Genomic DNA, 7,979 nt, shown 5'->3' on the forward strand with positions numbered 1-7,979 from the left:
TGAGAAAACTAGAGAATGCAAGGGAAAGGAAAAGAGAACAAAATTCTTGAGAATTACGCCAGTTTACATCATAGATTTCAATTACATAAAATTAAGTACGGTGTCACGCAGGCAGTGGGGTCTCACTCATAAGATAAAACCACTCTTCCCTTTCTGAATAACCACCACCTCAGCAGAAGAGAAATGTAGTTTAAACTTAGTGTCCCTGAATATAGAGCCAGCAGGACAGTTATTTTAAGTTTTTTTCTTTGCCACTACATTTTCCGAGATTTTTTTAAATTGAGAAAATAGAAGGAATAGACATTTTAAAAATAAAGTTTTGTTTATCAGTCAAGGCTCCTTAATTCTAATAATTATTTATTATTGTTTTATTTTATAAAATTGTGGCAGAGTATTGTTGAATAATGTATTAACTTGGATCTTTGGACATGATCACACTTTAAAATTTTTAGTTCATCAGTTGCTTTCCCTTCAAACCTGCAATATTTAAATATGGCTGATCATGTTTGCCGCACATCACCATTTGTGTATATATATAAATAGATCATATATTCTTTAAAGCATCAATTTATTAATTATACGTATATTTTGCACTCAACACCCATTCCCTAAATGTTTAAATAAATATGATGTTTGTGTGTATTTATTCCTGAAGTTCATGAAGTACTATGTTTACTAAGTTATGTGAAAAGGTGTGCATGCATTTGGGTTTCACAGTGTGCAATAGCTTGTTCTAAATGCTTAGGACTTTGTAACAGACTTAAATCTCAGCTTTAATAATGAAAAAGTTAAATATGTTATTCTTGAATTCCGTTTAATCTTTCAAACAGACAAACCATGCCCCCCAAGTTGTACCTATAATCTTTGCTGGACTTTGCTATGTAGAATGTTCTAAAATTGATAGTTCATTATTGAAATAAAAGAATACTACATTTAAATTTTAATTAAAAATGCTGTTTACACTTTTTTCCTCTGCTTCTTTTTAAGGTCTTCAACTAGGTCTATTTTATTGTTTCAATGGCTTTACGTTCATTTTTACTGCAAATGTTATCTATGGTATAATATTTTTGTTAAGTAGAGAAAATATTTTCTCCTGTTAGTGAAAAAAATCAGATCCAAATAATTTTCCAAGAATCTGACTGAAGTACAATAATGTGTATTTCTGTTAGAAGTGCAGCTCTTCACACGTTCCATTAAACCTCTTATTCTAGTGTATCACGGTGATGGGTAAATTTTATGAGATGTGTCCTATGTTATTATTTGAAAAAGAGTAGAGTTATAGTTATACAGCATGAAAACAGACTCTTCAGGCCAATGTCCATGCCGATCAAATCCATTTTGCCTATTTTTGCTCAATATTCTTCTAAACCTTCCTTAACCATGTACTTGTCTAAATGTATTTTAAATCTTGTGATTGTATGGTTCCCAGCAGAACACAAGACAATTCAGCATCGTGATAAGCTCTTAAAGGCACATTTGCCATGTAGGCCATGTAGGCCAAATGCCAGCAACACAAATTGTGGCTGCTGTGAGGCTGCTGTGGAGTGGGGGGGAACTCCATGGTTTACTGCTAGGGAGGCAGAAGTCTTAATCAATTAGATATTTTCCTAGGGAGGTCACGTACATGCAGGCTGCCTTTAAAAGAGCCTCAAAAGAGGTAGCTGACATGGTCTTCTCCAGGAGTCATAATGATGGACCAATGTCATGAGAAATGTTATTAGCTCACAAGAAATGCCACAGTAAGCTGAACACCACTGAAAGTATTGCTCTTTTATACATTCACACTTTGACACAAAGCTGAAGCATACAAATACTGCTATTCTGTCCACAACTCCCACACATCGAACTCTCCTCCGTCATCTCTACCCACACTCACAATTGAACTTTATGATCCTCCATCCCCACACAATCAAGCTGCCAAAGGTGGGATAATGTAAAGGCCCAAGTCGTATATATCAACTTCTTTTAGTTGAAAACATTAACTTCCGGTGGCGCTGTGGTGGAGTAGAGGCACGCGCCAGCTAGCTCTATGCTTAAAACACGACTAAAAACGTGAGGAAAAAAACGGGACTGGCGTGCAGAGAACGCCTGTATTGAGGGTGAGTGACGTCGTCAGACTGCGACTTCGGTGGTTCAATGTCGGTGCGACATACTCCCCCAAAAGGACAGGTAAAGAAACCCGGTAAGACTAAGCCACCGGTGGAAGAAGTAGGCCCGACTGAAGCCTCCGGCTCAATTTTAAAGTCGTCCCAGGAAGACAGTCCAGAAGACAGTCTAAAAAAACTGAAATGGAGGAACTTCGTATTTTTATCTAAAAAAAAACTGCAAGTATAAGAGAAGAACTGAAAAACTTTAAAGAAGAAATTAACTTTAAAGAAGAACTGAAAATTTTTAAAGAAGAAATTTTAAGTTTTAAAGAAGAAATCACTGCTTCTGTTCGTGAAGAATTGTCTATCTGGAAGGAAGAAATGTCTGAAAATCTTAATCAACAAATCGAAGAGGTAAATGATAAAATTAATTAGATGGAATTCAACTTTAACTCTAGGTTGGATCCCATCATCGATACAGTAATTCAACATACTGCAGCCATAACTGAATTAGTCAATTGCCGAAACAAGTGCTGAAACTACAAAAAGACTTCTCTCCGAGAATAAGCGTTTAGCAGATTTATTGAATAAAATGACATAACATGTATTGACTTGGAGGGACGTCAGAGACGTCAGCATTTAAGAATTGTTGGTGTTCAAGAAGGCAAAGAGGGAAATAAAGACCTCCGTGATTTTGCTGCAGACTTATTAAAAATAATTTTAAATTTAGATCAAAAGCCTCTACTAGGTCAGCACACAGAGCACTGAGACGTTGCCCGAGTGCGAGTGCCCCCCCCCCCCCAAGACAACTGATAGTGAAGGTGCAATATGACCATGTTTTGGATGATATTATGAAAAAGATCGCTGGAAATCTCCTATTTGAAGGAGCCAAGATTAGTATATTTAGAGATTATGCTGTAGAGGTCGCCAGTAGGAGAGCGCTTTTCAGTGAGACAAGAGGAATCCTTAAGAAGATACGAAACCTGAGATATGGACTGATGTATCCTGCAATACTGAGAGTCACCTACACGCAGAAGGAACAGTTCTTCACCGATTACAAGGAAGCATTGGAGTTCGCCCAGGACATTGAGAATTCGACTGATGATTGAACAATATTCCCATGATGTCATCATCTTGCAGAGAACAAATGGAACTTTTAATTGTTATACTTAAGGACTAATGAGAGTTGATAATGATAGTCCAGCAAGTTTTCTTGCTATTGACTTACAACCTTTATATTTTAGTACTAATTACTACTAATTATTACTAACTATTATTAACTAGATTTACTTAGAATTAGTTAAAAATATGAACTGTAAATAAGATTTTTTTTTTTTTACATTTGACTAATATTTGATTAATATTTTTTCAGGAGAATAATAATTTTTCATTACTGGATTACAAATCCTTCGGACCTAAAAATGTTTTTTCCCCTCCCCCTTTTATAAATAGTTTTTATTTAAATTTTCTTTTTTACTAAAGCATGTAGCTAGTAATAAAAAATGTTTAAGGCTACGGAAGTCTTCAGATGGTTAGCCACATGGCTATCACTAACTACACTGTAGATGTAGTTTTTTTCTTTTCGTTGCACTCTACTAATCATTTATTTTTTCACTTTCTTTATTCTTTACTTAATTATAACTTTAATATTGAATTTAATCATAAGTTTTATTTAAGGAGATATGTCCGGGAGGAAGACTTATTAGATCTAAAATTCATCTATCTTGTGTTCGGGTGAAATGTCGGGTTTAGTGTGTTGAACCATTTGGTCTTTTATAGACCACCTTACCCATAAGATGCAAGATGTTAATATGAAAATTGGGGGTGAAGGAATTACATTTTGTAGTTGGAACGTTAAGGGTATTAATGAACCAATCAAGAGAGGTAAAGTATTAACACATTTAAAATCACTCAAAGCAGATATAATATTTCTTCAAGAAACTCACCTTAAAAATGAAGCTCAACATAGATTGAAAGCAAAATGGATTGCCAAAACGTATCACTCCTCATTCTCTCATAAGTCCCGAGGGGTTGCAATTCTAATCCGTAAAGCTTTACCTTTTAAACATATATCAACTATCGCGGATATCGATGGTAGATATATTATATTAGTGGGTGAATTATATTTTTTTAAAGTGATTCTTCTTGACGTTTATGGACCAAATTTTGACAGCCCTTTGTTTTTCAAGAAAACACTTAATACTAACCCGGAACTTACACAACATAATTTAATAGCTGGTGGAGATTTAAATTATACATTAGATTCTTATCTAGATAGATCATCAAGACAAAGGAAAATAAAATCCAAGACAAGTGAATTACTAAATTCATACATTAATACTACTAATATCAAAGATGTCTGGAGAATCGAAAACCCATCCGGACGAGAATATTCATTCTACTCACCGGTACATAAAACCTATTCAAGAATAGACTACTTTTTAGTAGACTCTAAACTTATCCCATTTGCTTATAATTCGAAATATCATAATATTTTAATTTTGGATCATGCACCTTTAACATTCATGATTAAACTAAATAGAATGACCGAGAAGCAGACACAATGGAGACTTAACATTCAAATTTTAAATGATAAAGCATGTCACGAATATCTTATTACACAGATCAATATGTTTTTCGAGTCCAATGACTGCCCTGAAACATCTGCCTCCCTTCTCTGGGAAACATTCAAAGCATTTGTCGGAGGAGCATTAATCTCCTCACAAGCCTTTCATAATAAAAAGAATCGTGCTAAACAACAGGTATTGGAAATGGAAATAAGGCAATTAAATATAGAGAATGCGGCCACGCCCTCTATAATAAAAAGCAATAAAATTTCTGCACTTAAATATAAGTTAAACCAAATATATTCAGATCAAATCATAAAACTTTATCAACATACTAAACAACTACACTTTGAATTTGGTGATAAACCACAAAAACTATTAGCTCGTCAACTCCGAAAACTGGATGGGGAAAAAACAATTTATAAAATTAGATCAGATATGGGAGAAATACTAACATTGGCCAAGGATATCAATGACAGATTTTTACAATATTATCAAACACTTTATTCAACCAAAATGACAGAGCGTTCTGCAAGAATGGAATCATTTTTACAGAAATTTAATTTTATAGGTTTAGATCTGAAAGAGAGGGAATTATTAGGTGCTGAAATTATATAATATAGTTATATATATATTTATATAATTCAAATATATATATTATATTATATATTCAAATAGAATAGCTAATGTTGATTTAGCAGTCATCTCGTTAGATGCTGAAAAAGCATTTGATCAGGTGGAATGGCCCTATTTATTTGCGGTGATGGAAAAATTTCAACTGGGCGAGAAGTTCTGCACATGGGTTAAGCTTTTATATACTAACCCAACAGCTAGAATATTGACAAACCAAAAGTTATCACCTAAATTTAATTTATCTAGGGGTTGTAGACAAGGATGCCCGTTATCTCCGTTATTATTCGCCCTTGCTATTGAACCACTGGCAGAAAGTGTTAGAGTTCACCCAGAAATATATGGGTATAATACTAAAGATACATTTCTTTATATGCAGATGATGTATTACTATACATTACAAATCCAGAAATCAGCATTCCAAACTTGTTAAATCTTATAACTCAATTTGGCTCATTTTGGGGATATAGAATTAATTGGAACAAAAGTGAAATTATGCCAATAACGGAACTTAACCTACATACATTGCAACAATCTCCTTTCAAAATAGTCAATGAAAAATGTAAATATCTAGGAATTTATGTGACTAAGAAATATACTTCTTTATTTAAATTTAAATTTCCGCCTTTACTTAATAAACTGCATAAGAATATTCAGTATTGGAAAACACTTCCCATCTCAATGCTCGGTAGAATTTATGCCATAATAATGATTTTTCTTCCGCAACTACTGTACCTTTTTCAATCAATCCCGATATATCTCCCCAAAATTTTTTTTTTCAAAGTTGATTCTATTGTCACAAGTTTTATTTGGAATTATAAGAACCATAGAATAAGTTTTTTTAAATTATGTAAATCCAAGAGGATTAGTTTTACCAAATTGTTTATTTTACTTTTGGGCAGTTAATATTAAAAATATGAACTTCTGGTTGGAAGATATGGATCAGCAACCAGATTGGTTAAAGATGGAAAAGGAAGATTGTTTGCCTTTTGAAATTGGCTCAATTCTGTTAGCTTCCACAAAACTGAATAAAAAACCTATAGTGAAAATCCTATAATATATAGTGGTATACGAATTTGGAAACAATTAAAAAAGACTTTAAAATTGGATAATTTATCACTCTTTCTCCCCATTGTAAATAACCCTTCATTTAAACCCTCTGTGTTGGATAAAGGTTTTGTACAATGGAAAAATTATGGAATTTAAAATGTGGGACATCTTTATAGAAAAGGTATGTTTCTTTCATTTCAGGAGTTACAACAGAATTATGGACTACATTCAAATAATTTCTTTAGATATTTACAACTTAGAGATTATGTTAAATCATATACACAAGAATATAGAACTAGAGAGCCAGAGATTCTTGATGAATGTTTGAATAAACATCCTAATATAGATAAATTAATATCTCAAATTTATAATATTCTTTTAGATAATGAGGTCCCGTCGACGGAATTATATAGACAAGCATGGGAAAAAGAATTAGCTCAACCTATAATTAAAGATAGCAGGGATGAAAGTCTACAACATATACATCAATGCTCGTTAAATGCCAGACATTCTTTAATACAATTTAAAGTACTACATAGACTCTACTTTAAAGCACTACATAGCATATTTTCCAAATATCTCCCCTATCTGTGACAAATGTCAATATTCAGAAACTAATTTAACTCATACTTTTGTAAATTGTATAAAAATTAAAAATTTCTGTACGGATATTTTTTAAATTATTTCTGAAGTTGTTAATATCCAATTGGATCCCGATCCAAAACTAATAATATTAGGAATATCAGAACAAAGCCTAAAACTTACAACAAGCCAAAGAAATTTCCTTGATTATAGTATAATAATTAGAAAAAAAATTAATATTAAAATTTTGGAAAAACCCAACAACCCCCACAATCAAAATGTGGATTATGGAGATGTCGGAGACCTTACATTTGGAAAAAAATAGACTTGTCTTAATTGACAAACCAGAATTATTTGCTAGAATCTCCATTTATTGATTTTCTGAAAGGGTAAATTGGTCCAGCACGGAAGCCTGACTGAAACCTGAATCCAAGATTAGATGAATAGTTATGTTTTATAATTTACGGACCTATCTCCAAAACTGTATTATTGGTAATTTATTCTTTTTTTTTTTTTTCTTTCTATCTATAAAAATGTTTTACAAATAGAAGCTGTGTTAATATGTAATTGATAAACAGAAACATAGAAATAGGTGCAGGAGTAGGCCATTCGGCCTTCGAGCCTGCACCGCCATTCAATATGATCATGGCTGATCATCCAACTCAGTATCCCATCCCTGCCTTCTCTCCATACCCCCCGAATCCTTTAGTCACAAGGGCCACATCTAACTCCCTCTTAAATATAGCCAATGAACTGGCCTCAACTACCTTCTGTGGCAGAGAATTCCACAGATTCACCACTCTTTGTGTAAAAAATGATTTTCTCATCTCGGTCCTAAAAGACTTCCCTCTTATCCTTAAACTGTGACCCCTAGTTCTGGACTTCCCCAACATCGGGAATAATCTTCCTGCATCTAGCCTGTCCAACCCCTAAAGAATTTAGTAAGTTTCTATAAGATCCCCCCTCAATTTTCTAAATTCTAGCATGTACAAGCCGAGTCTATCCAGTCTTTCTTCATATGAAAGTCCTGCCATCCCAGGAATCAGTCTGGTGAACCTTCTCT

The sequence above is a fragment of the Amblyraja radiata genome, chromosome 6 (genome assembly GCF_010909765.2).
Source record: "Amblyraja radiata isolate CabotCenter1 chromosome 6, sAmbRad1.1.pri, whole genome shotgun sequence".
Taxonomy (NCBI): Eukaryota; Metazoa; Chordata; class Chondrichthyes; order Rajiformes; family Rajidae; genus Amblyraja; species Amblyraja radiata.